Source organism: Cebus imitator, unplaced genomic scaffold (assembly GCF_001604975.1).
Source record: "Cebus imitator isolate Cc_AM_T3 unplaced genomic scaffold, Cebus_imitator-1.0 Scaffold426, whole genome shotgun sequence".
In the NCBI taxonomy this organism is placed as follows: domain Eukaryota; kingdom Metazoa; phylum Chordata; class Mammalia; order Primates; family Cebidae; genus Cebus; species Cebus imitator.
In genome coordinates, this window is record NW_016107741.1 from 1,822,075 (window position 1) to 1,842,088 (window position 20,014).

General features: G+C 38.5%; 1 protein-coding gene across 5 annotated transcripts in view; it reads right to left on the reverse strand.

Annotated features, from left to right (window-relative positions):
- Window positions 1-20,014, reverse strand: part of MID1 (midline 1) — a 371,641-nt gene that overhangs the window by 164,716 nt on the left and 186,911 nt on the right. For 2 of the 5 annotated variants that reach the window (XM_017509925.2, XM_017509922.2), the window contains exon 1: window positions 16,810-17,154. The exons of the other annotated variants lie outside the window; for them this stretch is intronic. The gene's annotated coding sequence lies outside the window, so the exon portion shown is untranslated. Of the gene's footprint in view, window positions 1-16,809; window positions 17,155-20,014 lie in introns of those variants that run through there. 5 annotated transcript variants of the gene reach the window in all.

Consider the following 20,014-nt stretch of genomic DNA (forward strand, 5'->3'; position numbering starts at 1 on the left):
TAGAGACGGGGTTTCACCATGTTGACCAGGATGGTCTCGATCTCTTGACCTTGTGAGCCACCCGCCTCGGCCTCCCACAGTGCTGGGATTACAGGCTTGAGCCACCGCGCCCGGCAGGCTCAGAATTTCTATTCCAGAGGTAAATTAGGCAAAGTCTCTACAATCCAGGCAGAGAGAGCTTAAAATAGTGGCATTAAAGTTACTGGGTATTAGAAACTGAATGGTATCTCTTTCCTCTAATCAGGTGAGTCTCTCTTATGAACAGTTCTTTCAAACGTTGGACATTTGTACTTACTAACATTGCTTGATCCTAAAGGATAGAGCCCAAATCAAACATATCTGGGAATATTTAACCTGGAAAATATGCCCCCGAAAGCCATGTTAGCTTTGTCTTTGAAAAGCTGTCAGAGAACAGAGTAACTGCACGTGTTCTGTGTTGTAGAGAGGGGGCCAAACAGTGGTAAATGCTATAGGGAGAGAGATACAGATTTCATCTAAGGACAAACTTTGTCACTGCAAACCATGACCCTCATCGGAGTGCGCCTCCTGAAAATCCCCTGTTGTGCTAGCATTCCTGGGGGCCTTTAGAAAGGGGTTGGTGGTGATATGATAGGAATTCAACCAGGATAAGGTTTGAGACCAAAGATCTTTAATTCCCAATGATGTGTAGATTCTGTGGCAAGGGTGATGACAAGGAACCTGGCTGGGGAGATTTTTGGTTTAAGGCAGATACAATGGTTCAATCCCAAAGATTGATGCACTTTTGTAAGTGAAAGACATGATGTCTTAATGCCAAGGATAACATATTTTTTAAAGCATTTATGCAGCAATTTAACAAGTGAAAAGAAAAGCATTAGTTAACACGTATAAATGTTGGAGATTTTTAACCTGTTCAGATATTCAATATTATATTCTTTTAAAAAAAAAACATATTTGAGCCAAAGGCCTAAAGTAGTCTTTTGAAATATATATATTTCAAAATACATAGACACACATGTATAAATACTCTTTAAATATAGATTCTTAAAATGTATTAAATGCCTGAACTTGCTGGATCATTAGACAAGAGCTACATGAGAAAACCTGAAATTTAAAAACACAAGCAGTATGTACTTTTTATAAGAAAATAATGAGCCACAGTGAGGAACCTGTCTTGACATTAACTATGAAAAACACAATAGTTTAAAATCTACTAAGACTTGATTGCCTTAGACTAGAATTAATCAGAAGTTCTCTTCATTTTTTGAAATTATGTTTTCTTGGTTCAAAGTTACAAATCTCAAAGCTGTGTAGTATGAAAAGCTTTTAAAGGCTTTTTGTCAGAAAAAAAAATGGATTGCCTCTGCTACATACATTTTTAAGGCTGACAAATATTTTCTCATATTGAATATGCTATCTTATGTTATAACTTGAAGGGCTCTGATGAGATTTAGTACCACCTATAGTATCTGAAAATCCCTACAATTTCAGTTATGACATTCCATTACATGGAAGTGTCATTTTAACCCAAATAACCAAGGTTACGTTTTAAAATTTTACTTTCCATGAATTAAATCAGTAATGCACACATTCAACAGATAGGTAAGTTTTGTGCTAGGCATTGAGGAAAATTCAAACCATCCACTGTACAAGTTTCAAAGACCTATTCACAGAGTTGATTAACAGGATTGCCAAATAATTGAAGTCTATTTTTTTCTCTACTGACATTTTACGTACTTGCTAATCTGCCTGTCGGCTCAAGTTGCAGCTTTTGAGAACGCTCAGCTGCTGTTATAACCTCAGTGAATCAACTCTAATTTGTAAGAAGACACTGTAACATTAAAAGATCACCTTATATGTTCCTTGCACATATTGAAAGAAAGGCAAAGATGAGCATGGCTGGGGACCAAAGAGACATTATTAGGTTTATCCCATGAATGACACAGCTTCTTTAAAATATAGAGTTTGTCAGGCAATTTTGGAAATTAGAGATGTTATTTGGGATTCTGGCAACTCTCTGGTATTAACTTCAAAAATTAATGAACCTCTTGGTCTAGAACATAAGGGCTCTGTAGAAAAGGGAAGTGTGTATGATGTTACTATATCATAGACTTCAAATGAAGTCATCAGGAGAATGCATGAAGTTATAATGTTATAACTTCAGAGAGACTTTCTGAAGTAACATAAATTATATGAAGAAAACTTGTACCATTTCCTCTAAGAAGGGTGATTTTAGCCTATACAAGTAATTTGTTTTTTCACTTTAGAAGTTAAAATTCCTCTATGTAATCTTATAAACCAAGGAGGATCATTTTCTTGGCTCTTACGGCTATGTTTCTTCCTCCAACACCTTCTGTCAACATAATCTACTAAACCCTTTGGGTATTAATTAAATGGGCATTTTCAAAGTATTTTTGAGTATTATTTGTCATGCTATGCTATGAAACTAATACATTTTTAAAAGTACTCTTATTATTTTGGGGGTCAGTCTGCATCTGCATTTCAGTGTACTTTTTCTTCATAGATTTTCTTATTAAACTCATATACTTCCAAGAGGCTTTGCTGTATTGAAGTGTCGCTTGAGTTTAGTAGGCTGGGACCATAAATGCAAAGAAAAGAATGAGAATACTTCAAGGTACACCTTCCTCTAGAAATAGTGATAGCTCCAGTCACTTTATAAATCTCTGTTCCTGAGAAAGGAATGCCTCATTCTGAACTGGCTTAGCATTCCTGGGATATTCACATTACAATAGAACTCAGTGGCATATTTTACTGTCAGGGCCATAGATAACAGTGAGTTCATGATAACTACTATCCAAATCTTCTGAATGTAACAACTTAAATTCTGTTACTAATAAAATGTGAGAAGAATGAAAACTAAAACTGGAATTTAAATTGTACAACTGATACAGGAATATTTTATTTTTACATGAGGTTATATTTATTCTTTTTTCAGGTAATCTAGAATTTATATATAAGATACATATTTTAATCCTAATACAGATAAGAACATACAACTTACAGTATTTCAAACAATAACTATTTTCACCTTATTTTAATTCTAAAGTAGGAATACATTTACATACCAAATGTAATAAATAAAACATATTATTTTACCATGTAGAGGTAAATTTATAAGGTTAAAAAATACATAACATTTTCTGTCATTTATATAATAAAATCATTATTGTTGCCATCTAAACATAATTTAAATTTTAAAACACTATCATATTTTCTTTTGCCTGTTTTGGAGTTCTTTAAATGTCCTTTAAAACCTCTTATTAGATAATTCAAAGATAAACACATTGAATCAGAGAAAGATCCAGGAATTGTGCCAATTTCTCTATAAAATTCTCTATGCATATGGAGAGATACCCTATTTTATGGGTATTTTATTACCTGTTAAATTTTATACCTGTTAAAATAATCATGATATCTAATATAAGTGATAAAACATAAATACAAAGTAAAACAAAACCAGGTGTGCATGAAATTTTGTTTTCAATTATACGTGTTCAATTAGTATTTTATTTTGTTTTGTTTTTGAGACAAGGTTCCAGGCTGGAGTGCAGTGGCGCCAATCTTAGCTCACTGCAGACTTGACCACCGAGTTTCAAGCAATCCTCCCATCTCAGCCTCCCAAGTAGCTGGGACTATAGGCTCGCGCCACCAGGCCTGGCTAATTTTTAAAATTTTTTTGTAGAGATGAGGTCTCACTATATTGCCCAGGCTGGTCTCAAACTCCTTGGCTCAAGCAATCCTCCTGCCTTGGCCTCCGAAAGTGCTGGAATTTCAGGCACAAGCCACAACAGTGCCAGATCCAATTTGTATTTTAAAGCATTGAGTATAAGCTCTTTAAGAAATAAAGGCTGACATCTTTCTTTTAACCACTAATCTTCAGCCATAATGTGCTGAAACAAATTTAGAGATTGGTAGTTATCAGGGACCAGGTGGGCACCGAAACCTTATCCCTGCTGGAAAGGAGATTCTTATTAAGTTTCAGGAAACCCAGTGAGCTAACTTGAAGCCTGAGGTTCTATTTCCCTTCTACCTACCCCAATGATTCTCAAAGTGGGGGTTATTTTGCCCCCAGTAGACATTTTGGAATGTGCTGAGACATTTTTGGTTGCCATACTTTGGGGGTGTGGGAGTATTACTGGCATCCAGTGGCTTATGGCCAGGGATATAGCTAAATATCCTAAAGTGGACAGGACAGCCCCACAAATAATTATTAAACCCAAAATGTCAATAGTGCCAAAGTTGAGAAATCCTAACCTGGAAGAATCTAGACTGGATGTTGAGGAGCATTTGGGATTGACATTCATAGATCCTGTGTATGTATGTCTTTGCATATGTATGTTTGTAGATTTACACATATCTACACGTATATTGACAATGAAGATGGATCATACCCCTATTTAACTTATGCAAATGCAAAGGCAATGGAATATGTTGGAAAAGGGGGGTGAAATTTAAACAGTCTTAGCAATTTTTTCTGATACCTGATGTGTCTATTCCTAAAGTGAAGTTAGGTGCTGGGGTGTGCATCTGCCATGCCTTGAGCAAGTATCAATTCTCTGAGTGTCTCAGAGTATAAAGTGAAGGCCAGTCTAATGTTCAGATGTATTTTGCACAACACAGTTTCTTTTTTGCTCTCAATATTTCAGTCAGGGTTCAACTAAAAATGCAGCAATCATAGATATTTTTGACAATTCATTAATGCACCAAGATAGGCCCATACAGGTGTAAGAATTTTACCTGGGGGGTATTGAATACACCCACACTGGATTATGAAGTATCTTCTGCACATTCTTAAAAACCAATACAAATGAGACACCACTATACACCTACCAGAATGGCTAAAACGAAAACAGGGACAACATCAAATGCTGGGGAGGATGCAGAGAAAGCTGGGTCACTGATACATTTCTGGTGGGAATGTAAAATGATTCAGCCACTCTGCAATATGCTTTGGCAGTTTCTTATAAACTAAATATGTACTTGCCATGTAACCCAGCAATTGCACTCCTGGACATTTATCCCAGAGAAATGGAAATTTATAGTTACACAAAATCCTGCACACAAATGCTCATAGTAACTTTATTTGTGACAGCTCCAAAGTAGAAACAACCCAAATGTCCTTAAACAAGCTGATGGTTAAACTCTCAAACATCCATACCAAGGAACATTACTCATCAATCAAAATGAAAAAACAACTAATGCATGTAACAACTTGGATAAATCCCTAGAAAATTTAAGTGAGTGGGAAAAGATGTCGACCTCAAAAAACTGCATACTGTATGATTACATTTATATTATATTCTTGAAGTAGCACAATTATAGAGATGGAGAACAGATGATTACTGCTTTCCAGGGGTTAGGGATGGGGCAAGGAGTAGGTAAAGGGTACAGAACAGCAAGTACATTTTTTCACAACTTCCTATGGATTTGTAATTATTTCAAAATAAAATTTTTAAAATTATGTTTCTGTAACAACAGAGCCCTGGGAAACAAGATCACCCAAATAGTCTCATTCACAGGTGTATAGTTGGTCAGTGTTATATTCTCAGCCCTCAGTAGTGGCAACTCTTGGCACCATGCCCTCTAAAATGCTTTTATTTTCCATTTCTACCTTTTGTATTTATGTCTGTGTTTATTTTTGTTTTAAAGACATACATACACAAACATGGGTGCCATTTTATTTCTAGGTGTAGCTTTAAATATAAGGTGTGTAACATTGTAAGAGTTTTAACTGTTGTAAAGAATAAGACAGATGAAGAAGAAAATGCTTTCTTGGATTATAATATGAGAGGTAGTGATAAGTGACCAAGTCCATTTAATGCCATTTGGTGTTGTATTAGCATATTAGAAAAAATTGTTCTAAAAGGGTATATTTTTAGCAACAAATCCGTTTTCTTACATTACAGGACTATGTATACATACACATGCACACATGCATACACATGCACATTTGTCTAAAGAGATGCTTTGAATCATTACAGCCATTTCATACATTATTCCACCGTGTGTACATATGTGTATATTTACATGCCTCTGTGAGGGTGGATATGTATTCATTCAGAGGCTAAGAGGTAGAAATGTCCTAAAACCCAGCCTCTCTGAAACCTTAAGTTTGTATCTAAAAAAAGAGAAGTTAACCTAACATTTAAGTGCCAAGTATATAACCTATATTCTGTTAAGTGCTTCATATAACATTTTTATATATAATCCTTCATTTAGTGATTATATAAACCCTGTGAGGTATCCACATCATTTCAATTTTCCAGGTAAGGAAACTTGGAAAGACCTTCAATTTTACACGTAAGGAAACTTGGAAGGACCTTGGGATGATTCCCAAGAAATCAACCTGGGAGGTATTGAACACACCTACTTTTTAAAAACCAATACAAATGAGACACCACTGTACCAGGAATCAACATCCCAAGGAATCAACCCAAGGTCACAGAGTTAAGATGTGACACATTAGGGTCTTTACTCAAGGGTCTCTGATATTGTGCCTCTAAGTCTACTGCCTGGAGTGATTCTCTTACTAAATGGTAGTTTTATCATTGTCAAAATAACATCAAACATGATTGTACTAGACCTGGCATTTTCTTTTTCTAAACAGAGGATATGAGCAGACGTTGCATAAGAAATGTAAACAGACCTTCGATATAGGCAAAGATACTCAACATCACACAGAAGAGAAATGCAATGCTACACAGAAATGCCACTTTTCAGATATCAGATAGGCAAAGGTGCACAAGTTGAACAATGCTCTCTATTGATGAGGTTCTGGAGCAGTGTTCTCACACAGGCTGGCTAGACAATGTTACTTATTTATCAAAATTAGAAACTACATTTGCCCTTTGGCCCAGCAATCCCGCTTCTGAAGATTTTTAATACAGATATACCTGCCCCACACAAACTGATGAACACAACGTTTTTCTGTGCACATTGCTTTAATGGCAAAAGACTGGACACACTCCACGTGACTAGTAGGGGAAGGGTCAAATCAATTATGGTACATTGTCATAGTGCAATGATACGCCGTTTTGTTTTGGTTTTTAAAGAGGAAGCTCTCTGCGCACTGTTATGGAAAGATCTCTAGGATATATTGTAAGGTGGAAAAAAGCCAGGGTGCAGAATAATGTATGTGAAAGGCCAATATTTGTGTAAGAGGAGGGAAATGTATTTACATTTGCCTACAACAATCAGAAAAATTGCTGTAGAAATTGATATTACGACAGGAGACACACAATATACTATAATTTACAACTTTGAACAGCTTGGGAATGACAATGTTTATATACCAATTAGGGATTCAAGAAATCCTATAAAGAAGTTTTTCTTCAGGATGGTAGTATTCAAATTAGCATAAGGATCAGACATGGAACATAATCTCTGAGGTGAGTGTTTCAAACAATGTTTGAAGCCCTCTGGGATCACACAATTAGGACATGTGCCTAGCCCAATTACTTTCATACTGTTTCTTTAAATGATCCAATGCTAATCAACAATTTACCTGGTTAAAATTTAGTTGGTTTGGTTATACTTTGAAGAGGACATTTCCTTCTTATGTTTTCTGCACTCAGGCAGAAGACTTGTAAAGGAGCTAACAACAAAGGGATTTTTAACTTTCAAAGCCTTAATTAGAAAACAAGAACAAATGGTACATTTTTAAAGAGGGACCAGGAATACATATTCTTGTGGGCTTTTGCCTGATTACATTTGTTAATAAGGAATGCCAAAACATGTGCACCAAAAAGCATTCAAGGTCTTTTGGTAGTAAATTATACTTGTAAATTTGATGTAAGTTGATCACTCAAAGAACTCACACTCTTTGAAGATTAGAATTCATAAATGTATGAAATAATTAAATGGTTCTTTCCTCTAGTGATATAAAGTATTAAATGACAGAAAAAAATGTGTTCGAAATCAACTAAGGAAATAATTCATTTTGAAAAGTATTCAATAAAAATGTTAAATAGGAAAAATATGTTAAGCCAGTTTCTGCTGGATAAAGAAGTAAAGCAGAAACATGAAAAGGGCAAATTTAGGGATGATGGGCTGGGAAATGTCCCGTCAGCCTCACAGTTTTACTTTCTGTTATTCAACTATGGCAGTTTAGGCCCAGTAATCTATTCCACCCCCATAAGACAAAGAAAAAAAGACTAATTCTGAGCAGCAGAAAACTGGATGGCCTCTAGGAACCTTCAAGAGGGCAGTGGAGATCAAGGAGAAATGAATGTCTTTGAAGAGGCATCTTAGATTGTTTTGTTAATACATAAGATCCTCTCTCTTTATCATGCAGAAGTCTCATTTCAAAAGGAAAATGCAAGTCAATGAGGATTAGTTTGGCTCCTTGGAGGTCAGAACTAAATATACAAAACTAATAATATGACACTGAAATAAACAAGAATGTGGAATTGCTCATCCGAGGGGATGATGTAACTAATATTGACATAATTTCCAAGCAGAAAAGCAAAACTAGGTCAAAGCACGTTGGCCTAACATAATAAGCATTTTTGTTTCCAGATTTTTACCATGTAGGCTGTGTCTGCGGGCATTAATGTCTTCTGTTATCAATGTTAGAGGCTGTCACAAACAATTCATGTCTTATCAGTCTTTGTTAGTTAAACCAAAACAATGTAGTTTATATGTGAACTATTCAATTCTGACAGCTGAAATGTTAGAAAGAGGAGAAATATTCAGAAAGTGTCTCTTCCAGGCTGAAAGGCATCAAGCAATAAATATTCATTATCTAATAGTATGCTATCATGTTTTTACCTACTCAGAAAGTCATACCCCTCTCAATTAATTATTATGACTCTTTTGCCTCTTTTACTCAGAGCCGTACAGAAAGGGCAGCATCAATCTCATTAGAATTTCACTTTAAACATTGACCACTGAAAAGGAACTCAACTGAATCACTCACCAAATAGCCATTTTTTCTCTACCGCTTTCCCCATCATACGTTGACTAAAAGAAGTCACTTTCTTCTCTCTTCTGTTTGTTCCATTTTACCTTCCTGCACTATTTCCTCAAAGCATAGCTGATTAATTCATGGGATAAATGACTCATCTCACTCCCTAAACTTTCTTCTGTATAAATATAATCCTCCTATTTTTTACTGTCTGACATTTTCATACTTAACTAAAATCAGAGCAAAGAATATATACACAAAAGAAGCACAAAACCCAAATATAAGATTATTTAACTATTTCGCTTTTTTGGATAGTATTTTCCACTAAAGATGATGTAGTCTTTCCTGAGTTGCCTCATTATAAACCATCATTCCATTCAAATTCCCTTGGAATTTATTATCACATTGAATTATAGCACATGACCTGAAAACATTCAAATTATATCTTAGTAGAAAGCATACGGTATAGTCACAAAAGAGAACGGGATAGGAAGTCTAGAGGACTTAGGTTCTAGGTGTAAACTCCCTCATATCTTGCTCCCACATGGAGGGTAAAGTGTTTCTTGTGCTAAAATGTCAACCCAGAAATGCTAAACTTTTAACCGGTATTCTCAGTCTGGATTCCTAATATATTTCCTACAGAAGACTTGATCCTATGTAAGTAAATAAATCTCTATTAATAATATTTGGTGGTGCTGTCCATCTATATATTGCTTTATTTGGCCATTCATCTACTTATTATTAAATCAGCAGGGCATTCAATGAATTCCATTTTCAAAAAAAAAAAAAAAAAAAAAAAGCCCTTCCTCCTAATTGTTTGGGGAAGACCACTTCCAAATACACACAACCAAAGCAACACTCCAAAACCTGACATACAGCAGATACCACAGTCTATCACATAGACTCTTTGATAATATATTAGTCCTGTTGTTGACATAAACTATCAAATGTCCCTGAAATTTCTATTTTGTCATTTTAACTATAACTCTCAGTCTGTTTTACCTACCAGCAATGAAAATGCTTTGTCCAGCACAAATCTTGAACTTCACTATGAAAAATGTGGCCACCATCTATATGGAAAAGGCTTCGGTCTTCTCTCAGACACGCTATCTCAGTTGTAGAGTAACCCTGGGCATGCCACTTACCTGGCAAAATTAAACAACTGCACATGGACCTAAGCCCTAAACCATCAGGCTGGGTTCAATGAGAGCAAGCAGCAGATTCTATCTTGGCGATTAGACTTTGAGCTATTGGAGGGCATGACCCATTTCTTAATTATTTCTGCAGAACAATCAAGCAGAGGATAATCCAAGCTGCTTATCATGTTTTAGGTTGTGTTCTTGCTCAGAATACAATTGAACGGACTATACATAGAGAGGGAGAGACTATTTATATGTATGTAAATGGACTATATATATATATATAACCATATGTATATGTTTCAGTAATCATAAACTATGTTAATTTTCTCTACTATTGATCTATTTAGTCCTTGCTGTTTCCCAGACCTTTCTAATGCCCTTTTTTCTTCATATCCCTTCTGATTTTAAGGAGCATTTTCCATTTTCTTTTTTATTAAAATTCATCTAGCATGCGCCTGTAGAACACTTAATGATTCTTATTGTGTGCCAGACACTGGGCTTGGGTCGGGATTCAAAGGTAATTAAGATGTGACTTTTGCTGTGGAATAACTCAGTCCCAAGATAGGCAGACAAACAATTAAGTAGAAATATATACACCATCTCAAATGCCCGTGTGGATTAGAGGATGGTACAGCTATTTTCTTTCTATTTATTCTAATCCAAGTAGACAGTGCTCAGCATACAAACAGCATACTTACAAACAACCCAAACCCACAAACACCATCATTCCCTCTCAATTTGGGGCCTGTGGCTCCCTGGCTGTTACTCACAAACGCCCCAGTGGGTCCAGAAGTTCAGGCAGGATGCTGCGAAAGAACAAATGAAGAGATCTGACCCACAGACAGGCACACCAGCAAGTTCTGTCTGCCAAAGGCAAAATCCTGCCCCCAAATATTGTCCCTGAAAGGAAAATCATGTGCTTTGTAGTTCCAGGCTCCACTGCCTGAAATTTCCACAATTAAAGATTCATCCTAAGGGTTAAAGGGCTAAGAGTCTTGGGCTTTAGCTCACCCATATTACTTCTCTCCTGCCATGTGGCAGAAACCATTGACTAGAGGAAACAGGAAAGTCGTTTGGAGGTGGGGAAGGGAGAGTGGGAAAAAGAACAATTATTAATTCACTAGATATTAGGACAGGACTGGGGAGATGCCCCAGTGAGACCAGAAAACATCAGCAGGAAGGAGAAAGAAAGCTGATAACTAGTACAAACTTCATATTTCAAATATTGCCGTGACTAGCTTATTACCGAAAGTGTGACAATTCTTTCTCCTTGAGTTTCCATGCTGTATAACACAGTGGCATGTCATCAAAACCCAGAACTTGATCTCACATTAATCAGATGGATTATTTTTCACTGGAAAATGTTCTGGGTTTCAAACAACAAACTCCTAAAACATAAACTATTCCTAGATTGGGGACTACCTATGAGTTACTTTTCCCTATTGAGAAAAATGAATTACTATTTAATAATTATGAGAAATTTACTTTATGTAGGAAGTCATAGATTTCTACAAATGGACATGTGGGTTAAAAATCAACTAAATTTCACAATTACAAATCACTTCTCAAGTCTCCTGAGTTCAATAAGGTTTTGGATACTGCCAATTTTTCAAGTGGATCCCTATCTATACAAATATAGATATTAATGAGCAGCCATTTTGACCGTGGAAAAACCTATATTGTGCTACTGGTACAATAAATAAATTGTACACCAGATCAAAAGTTCTCTGAGGGCAAGGACCTTACCAAAATCATGTTTGCAACCCAGAAAGTGTCCCGATACATTAATAATCATGTATAATGTAGCAGAATATATTAATTCTGTAAATGCTCAGTAAATGTCATTGAATGATATAAAAAAGGAAGGACAGCCTTTTATATTATATGCATCATAAACAGTCCACTGAATACAAGAAATTCAACATCCACTTATACTACAAATGATCAGCACTTCTTCCATGTTTACTCAGAACCTCTCTTTCATAGCACAAAGCAGGTTAAGTTATTTTCTTTGGTTTGGTTTGTTTTTTCAGTAAAGTCCTCTCTTGGCATTCTTCTCTGTACCTCAATTTTCTGTGCTTCTAACATCACCTAACCTTTTTTAGGCCATTAACCATCCTGATCTTGGGGCAATGGAATATTTTCCTGGTGTGTGTGTGTGTGTGTGTGTGTGTGTGTGTGTGTGTGTGTGTGTGTGTGAATATTTTGGATCCAGATGGCTCCCTAAAGTTGTATCCTTTTTAGTTTAAAGATATTTTTATAACATGCCAGCTCATAAAACTGGGCAAACAAGTTTCTAGAACAAAACCCCTGAGCTCAGTTTTGTGTGAAATCAAAGGAGTTGATAATGAGCCAGAATCTTCCAGATAAACTGCCTTATATCTAAACGGAGATTAGATTGCTGTTTGACCTGGCTTTATCGCCCTTTCTTTAATCACAGCGTATTTGATATTCTCTTCCTTGAGTGAACTCATTTTCATAGTAGCTTTGGTCACAAGATTAAAGAATCGCTAACTAATTGTTCCAAATAAGCAGAGCAATTCTCTCTGGCTCTGCCTCAGGCTCCCCACAGTGAAGTCTGCTGCCTGATCTTCAGACCAAGGGAACTTCAAGCCTGACCCCTGCAGATGGATAAATGAAATGCACACCTCCAATCACATCCCGGTCTTTCAAAGTCCCATCAAGTTCTGAAAATAAAAACGTTCATACTTAGTACAATAGGGATATTGATGATATTTATAAGATATATTGTACTTCCTTTTCATTGTATAAATTGCTTTTGGAAAGTAGAAATCACTTGTTTAAAAAGAAGTTAAATTACGTCTGCAAAACACTCTGGTGCGGTTAGCCATTACTTCTTTTTGCTTGTTGAGAAAAATCCAAATGATTTGATTGAACTGGGATCCTCAAATCATGCTGGTTAAAAATGTCCTGATTTGCCCCCACCTTTTTCTAATCAAACAAATTACTCTTTGTCCAGTAACCAAATCCCCCCCTTTCACCGATGCACAACCCAGGTTGCCATAGCTACTTTGGATGGCTATTTACCACACAAACGATCAAAGCCAGGAGACATCCACATACACACTTAGCCTTAAAATTTGCTGGAATGTCTGCGGATAACATGCAACTACCAATTAACGGATTTGCTTGTAGCCTATGCAGTCTGCAGCCAAGTGAACTACAAACATGACTCAAAAAATATATATATATTTCAAAGTGACCAACAAGGATCTTTTAACTGATAGCAAGTCTTATGATTATAACATTTGCTGAGAAAGAGACAGGAGGGAAGAAATTAAAATTTTAACATATGTTGAAGACATTGCGCTCTCTAAACCATGTGCAAAAACTTAAAACATCTGTTGAAAGGGAACATTTCTCAGATGCATATTTAAAATTCCGATTAGTTACTGTATCTTTCTATTAGATGTCATAAAAGCTGCCTGATCTCAGTGTTGGGACAAATGAGAACAGAACTGCCTTTTTAACTGTTAGAGTCCTGACTTTCAAATGAAGGAAACCATACAACATACTTGGGACATAATATATTTGCTAGTTATAGAATGTTATGAAAAAGAATGGTATAAGAGAGATTCTATTTTAATCCCTAGAATGCCATTTGAGATCCTAAACCTGCACAGGTAGGCTTTCTGGGTGTGTGAGTATTCATCCCTAAGCTTGCCCCTAACTTGCTGTGTCTCTTTATACTTAACCTTTCTCTGCCTTCGTCTCACCATTTGTTCAATGAGGATCAAATTGCCACCTCACTCTTTCCTGGGGATGTGGCAGAGAATAAATAGACTGTGTTTGTAAAGGACTTTCTAATCCTCAGAGGAAAGATTAATGCGAAGACTTTCATTATTAGGCCAGATGTCCTTGGGCATTTTAATTCCAATCCAAAGAATGCAGAACGGGCTAATCAAACAGATTCACAGCTTCCTTGAAAGAGCAGCATCCTGGCCTCGCAAGAATTTAGCAGCTACATTACTCATTTTGTTTTAGTAGATCAGAAACACAGCATGCACCTTCTTCTCTTAGAGTTTTTCTCTAAAGTTATCAGGATGTTAAAAACACAAAATATGTCTAGTAGACAATTTTGTCTAGAGAATCTGATTTTTTTCCCCAAGCTCAAGAATGAACTATTTGTTCTTCTCATGTGTAGGGACAATGGGTGGCTTGCCACGTGGGGAGGATATTTGCAGTTGTGGGAATGCCACAGGCAAACCTGTTGTTTTTGGCCAGCCTTCTAGAACAGGTGGCCATGCTTTTCCTTTTGCCTGGGAACAGACCAAATTCCCTCTTAAGGAGGGTTCAGAAAAGTTTACTGTTTATGATCAGAGTGCAGAGACAGGTTGGCATATATTTTAAAATTACTTCCTGATCAAGGTGAGTCAGATTTATACTTTTCTTTGGCCTAACTCAGCCATGGCCTTAGGAACTCTCAAAGAATACTATCTTTCTACATCGTTCCTTTTCTGCCAACCTGGCAGAAGCCCAAACCCCTCTGAATCTTATAGCTAGTCAAACCGTTTTCTAATTCTGCTGGCAATTTCTGGCTACCCCAAATTTCTGGCTATCAGTGGCAGGCAGCGGTCTCTTCTGGGTTGCCACACCAGTGTACACCATTTGTGCAGCCCTAGGGACAGATCACTCATCAGCAAAGAGATTGAATTTCACTGCTGAGCTGGTAACACACAGGTCTGTTTGATAGTTAACCCTATAAATCCAGCTGAAGCTGCTGGGCTGAGATGACAAATTGGCTGGTGGGTGAGATTCACCCTGCCTGGATGAAATAGTCAGGTTTCCCCACAAGAAACTCAAACAAAGTAGGGTTCAACTTATGCCAATAACGCCGCCATCTCATTCCTCCCTACATTCTTGTTCTGGCTGCCATGGAACAACATGTTAGATTCTGGAAACTGTCCTTGTTCTTTGGATGAACAATGATCCTGCCTCTCTCCTTCATCTCTTCCCTTGTTCCATCCCACCCGCTTTCCAAGTTCTGAACAGGCCAATATATATATATATATATATATATTAGACATACATAGCTGTGAGATAAAAAGTTGTCCATTCATTAAATAACTAAAGAGTCACTATATGTGTACTTGTGCCCCTAAAACTTCAACATTGAGCTGTCTTTCAAGTTCACATAAATGCCACATACAAGCTGGGGGAAGCAAGCCTTGGGCATAAGGCACGGAGACTGCCATGGTTCCTGAGGAACCGTGTGGGAACAGGGATTCTGGAAGCTGAGCTCAGACACCATCAAGGAGAGGACAGGTGGCTCTGTACAAGATCAAATAACTTCTTTGTTCCAGCTAAGGACCTTTGTCAAAAATGTTTTGCGTTCCTCTTTTTCCTTTTCAATCCTTTCCAATTAGCCTTCTCCTTCTTTTTCCTCATCCCACTTTGGCAGGCATTAAAAGTATGAGGTTGGACTGCGAGTTTGCAGAACTTAAAACGAGCGTTCGCCCCACAGTCCCTAATAAGGCAAGGGCAATTCATGGCACTCAGACAGGACTTGCTCCTCCGCAAGAGCTTTCCTGCACTCACCGAAACTTGCCAAGCACGCTTGCTGAGGGAACAAGTGAGGAGGCAAGAAGGCAGAGGGTTAGCACTGACCATTCCACAGTTTAATGGGGGCTCTGCTTCATCTCCCAAGGCTGCGGCATAAAGAGTGTTCTAAGCCCCTCGCCTACGTTCCTAAATGGAAAGCTCACTTCCCTCAAAGTGTGCAGGGTGGCGAGCGCCCAACCCACTTAAAAGAAAAAGTGAAGAGCTTTTCCGGTGGCGATATAGATGCTAACTTTCCCACCCAGATTTATTCAGAGCTGGTAAAAGCAATAGCACTCCTCTTGGAATCCCTGCCCTTTCAACCTATTGGCAGGTTTTTCCAGCCTTGTTTTCTCCTTATATGAGTATTGATCTTGATATTTAAAGATTTACATAAGATTGTTCCATAACTTTGATTGAGTTGTAAAGCACACTCTCTCCTTGGCTTCCTACATCCACTTTTTCTTTCCTTTTCTTGCTTAACAGCAAAGCTATAAACCTCTTCCTGGGCTGATAAGGAATTTTATCATCATGCCCCAGAGCCACGGAAGAAGATGTTGGTTTAGAATTCTTTTCAAAGACTCATTTAAGTAATCCCCCAGCCCTTTCTCCGCTCACTACTTTCAGGGCTGTCTTCTCACGTCCAGAAGCAATACAGTTTCCAAACTGCTAGAACAGAAAAACAAATTTGCATTTTTCTGGAAGGGCTGTCTGTGCTCATTTCAAGCTGGTTCCGCCCTCTCCGCCAGAAACGCAGTAAGTGCTCAGAATGCGAAACCAAAATGAGATAAGCGGCCCCGTGAAATTCTTTTTCAGGACATTCAGCTGTCTTTATTCCAGCCCAATGCATAGGACAGAGGCACTAAAAGCTCAAGATATATCCTGCACAATACATTCCAGCGGCTGCAAAATGGAACTGATTTGCATATATTCTACAAACTGCTTGTAAGCCCTTTACAATGACTGCTTGACATCAAACACCATTAAAGGCAAAAGTGGGGGCAGGTGGCGAGGACCGGACCGGGGAGGCTCAGGTAATGTGCTTCTTTGGCTGTCTCAGGAAAATGCAGCCCCGTCTTTCCACCAAACGCATCGACTATGGCCAGACGCCTGCTAACTGAGCAAGCTCTCGGGAGTAACAGGTCGCAGGGGTCCCAGGCGGCAGCCGCCTCCGCCGCCGCCAGCGCAGCCGCCTGAGCTTACCTGCCTCATGTTTAGAATCCCATGACCCATCCGGCAGGGAGCGAGCTGCATCGAGCCCACGCCGCAGTCTTCAGAGCTGAAAACGCCGAACCCGGCAGGAGCCCGCAAGACAAAAGCAAGCCGGCGAAATCTACGGGCAGCAAAGAGCACGTTTTCGTCCTCTTTTTCTTTGATCTGTTGCTACACGCACTCTGCCCGAGACAATGTCAAGTTTCTCAACCTTTTCTCCCCCAGCCTATGAAAAGTCGGTCGCAGGGAAGCGAGGACCGCCTGGCTCTTATTTCAAATCAGCTCTCAGAGACGTCGTAGGTGGCTGGCTTGGGCCGCGGAGGAGCTTCGCCAATCAGAAGCAAGGGGGTGGGTCCTGGGAGCCAGAAAGGCTGCCTCCGCGAGGATTAGGGGAGCTTTCAGGATTCAAATGACTGGAAGCAGCTGGAAACAGTGTCCAAAGCTCCAAAAGTAAAGGATGAGCTCCATTCTTATCTAACAGCTCTGGTTCTGCTAAAAGCTTAACTAGCTAAGGGTCTTAAATCCTTGCATTTTAAGAGCTCCCTAACAGCGTTAAAACATTTGGAAGGTGCAAAATTATTTCAGCCAGAAAAGTTCAACACTCAGGACCCAAGGGTATTTTTAAAAGGATATCTTGCACTGTAGCCTTACTTTTGCAAAACACTGGGAAGGAAACCAAATTGTTATGCGTAACACCTTAACTAAAACGAACAATCCAGAAAGGATTGTTACCTATCTCCTCTCCATATAGATTAACTGTATATTCAATCTAAGAAAAATAAATCTTAATGCGAACGTGCACACAATTTGTTTGAAATGCAGCAAATGAACAACAATCTTTACCTATTGAGGGCCCGAGGCATAATTTCAAATAACAATATTGTCATTACAACAATAAACACTGACATTTTGTTCAGAAAACAAAAACAAAACAAAAAACCTTTTTCTATGGTTTGGCTTCCCTACAAGGTTGATCTGTTGAACTTATTAACAGGGACAAGCTGGACATCACCTTGGCAGGATTGCGGGAGACCTGGAGAAGTGGTTGACTTCTTAGAAACAAACTCAAAGTTTCCAAAGTTTGCTTTCTCAACTTCATATAAGCAGTAACTTTTTTCAACTCTCAACCAACATGATTTTAATGTAAATCTACCTTTTGGATTTCAAGAAAGTGCAAGTTGAGCAAAGAGTACTTTGTGTAGAACCAGTAGCATATTTTCCCCCCAAGAAATGACTGCAATTTTGTGACAATAATTCAATAAAGATTTTAAATGTGGAAAAAAAAAAACTTAGAAAATAATGAATTGGTGGCTTCAGGAGTGTCATCTACATGGGTTCAATACATGTGAGCTTTGCCCAGTTCTATGAAAATGTGCTGGCGGGATAACTGGGCCTGGAAGCCCATAACCCTAGCCCCCTGCCTGAGTAGCCTAAGGAGCCACATAGTGACACCAGCTGACTTCAGTCCACTTCTTGTACTTTTACTTGAGAGGCCTTCATATGATGCAGTTCAGGATTTCTCAATCTCAGCACTATTGACATTTTGGGTAGGATAATTATTTGTCACGAGGGCTGTACTGTGCAATGTAAGATGTGTAGCAGCATCCCCGGATTCTGCACACTAGATGCCAGTAGCACCCCCACAGTCGTGATGACCAATAATGTCTCCAGACATTACCAAATGTCTCCTGGGTGATGAAATCACGCTTTGAAAGGTTGGTTCTTAAACTTGAGGGTGCAAGGAAACCTCTGGGGAGCTTGTTAAAAATGCAAATCCCCAGGCCCCTGCACCAAAAGAATCTGATTCAGCAGGTTTGCTGAGGAGCCTGAGAATCAGCATTTTATCCCACTGACAAAGGACTCTGATTCACTTTGAGATATATTGCCTGTATCCCTGTGGCTGAGGTATGCCCCAGCCACAGGACACAGGAAGCTACGCAGGGCTGCTGCCATTAAATATCACTGGAGTTTAGTCCCATGGCACATCTGTTTATCACCTTCAGTAGAAGCTACAACTGCATCTGCCTTCTGCTTTCATCACCTCAAAGGTAAATATGAGCTGGGATTTCCTCTCTCAAGGACTGTGCCCTTTTAATGTTCCTTCCATTTTTATTCTCCCTCTACTCACTAACCAACTATCCTATAATCTCAAATGTCACCACTCATTCGTGGTTTCCCCAAATGCCCCAAGAAAAATTAATCCTCTCCATCTTCTATGCTCTTAAAGCAAAATGCCCTTATAAAAGAGATTTCAAGGAGCCTGTTTGCCCCTTCTGCCATGTGAGGACACAGCAGCAAGGCACCACTGATGAATCAGAGAACCCTCATCAGACACCAAATCTGCTGGCAGCTTGATCTTGGACTTGTCCGCCTCCAGAACTTTGAACAATAAATGTCTGTCATTTATAAGTGACGCAGTCTAAGGCACAGTATTCTGTTAGAGCAGCCTGAACTAACACAGTGCCATAAAATATGCTGCCTCCATGATTCAGAAAACCTCTAAAAAAATGAATGGTTGGGATACACAAAGTCTGCTTTTTCATTTACAAATAAACAAATAGAAATGTTTAAAATTCTGAATGAAATGAATGGTCCTTTGGAGGCTGTTCATTGAGCGAGGATTTGATCTACCTATTAGAAATAGTGAGGCCAGGTGCGGTGGCTCATGCCTGTAATCCTAGACGTTTTGGAGGCTGAGGAGAGTGGATGATCACTTGAGCTCAGGAGTTCGAGACCAGCCTGAGCAACATGGTACAATCCTGTCTCTACAAAAAAAATTAGCTGGGCATGGTGGTATGTGCCTGTAGTTTCAGGTACTTGGGAGGCTAAGGTAGGAGGATCACTCAAACCCAGGAGGTTGACACTACAGTGAGCCTAGGTTGTGACACTGCACTCCAGCCTGGGTGACAAGATAAGACCCTGAAAAAATAAAAAAAGAAGGAAAGAAAAATAAAAGAAAAGAAAGAAAGAAAATGAGTAAAAGAACTTGCTCTACCAAACTAACAGATGTTCTGTTCCCAAATCTGCAATTAACAATGTTTGCAAATGTTAGCTGAAGGGATGTTGTAAGTTTTGAAAGCTCTTCTTCAAAAAAAAGCAGCCTAGTTGATAATCTTGTTAGTTATCTGCAGGTTTGGTTACCAACAGACCTTGTAGCAAACCTAACATAGGTTCTGGGCGGATAGTCCTGTACAGG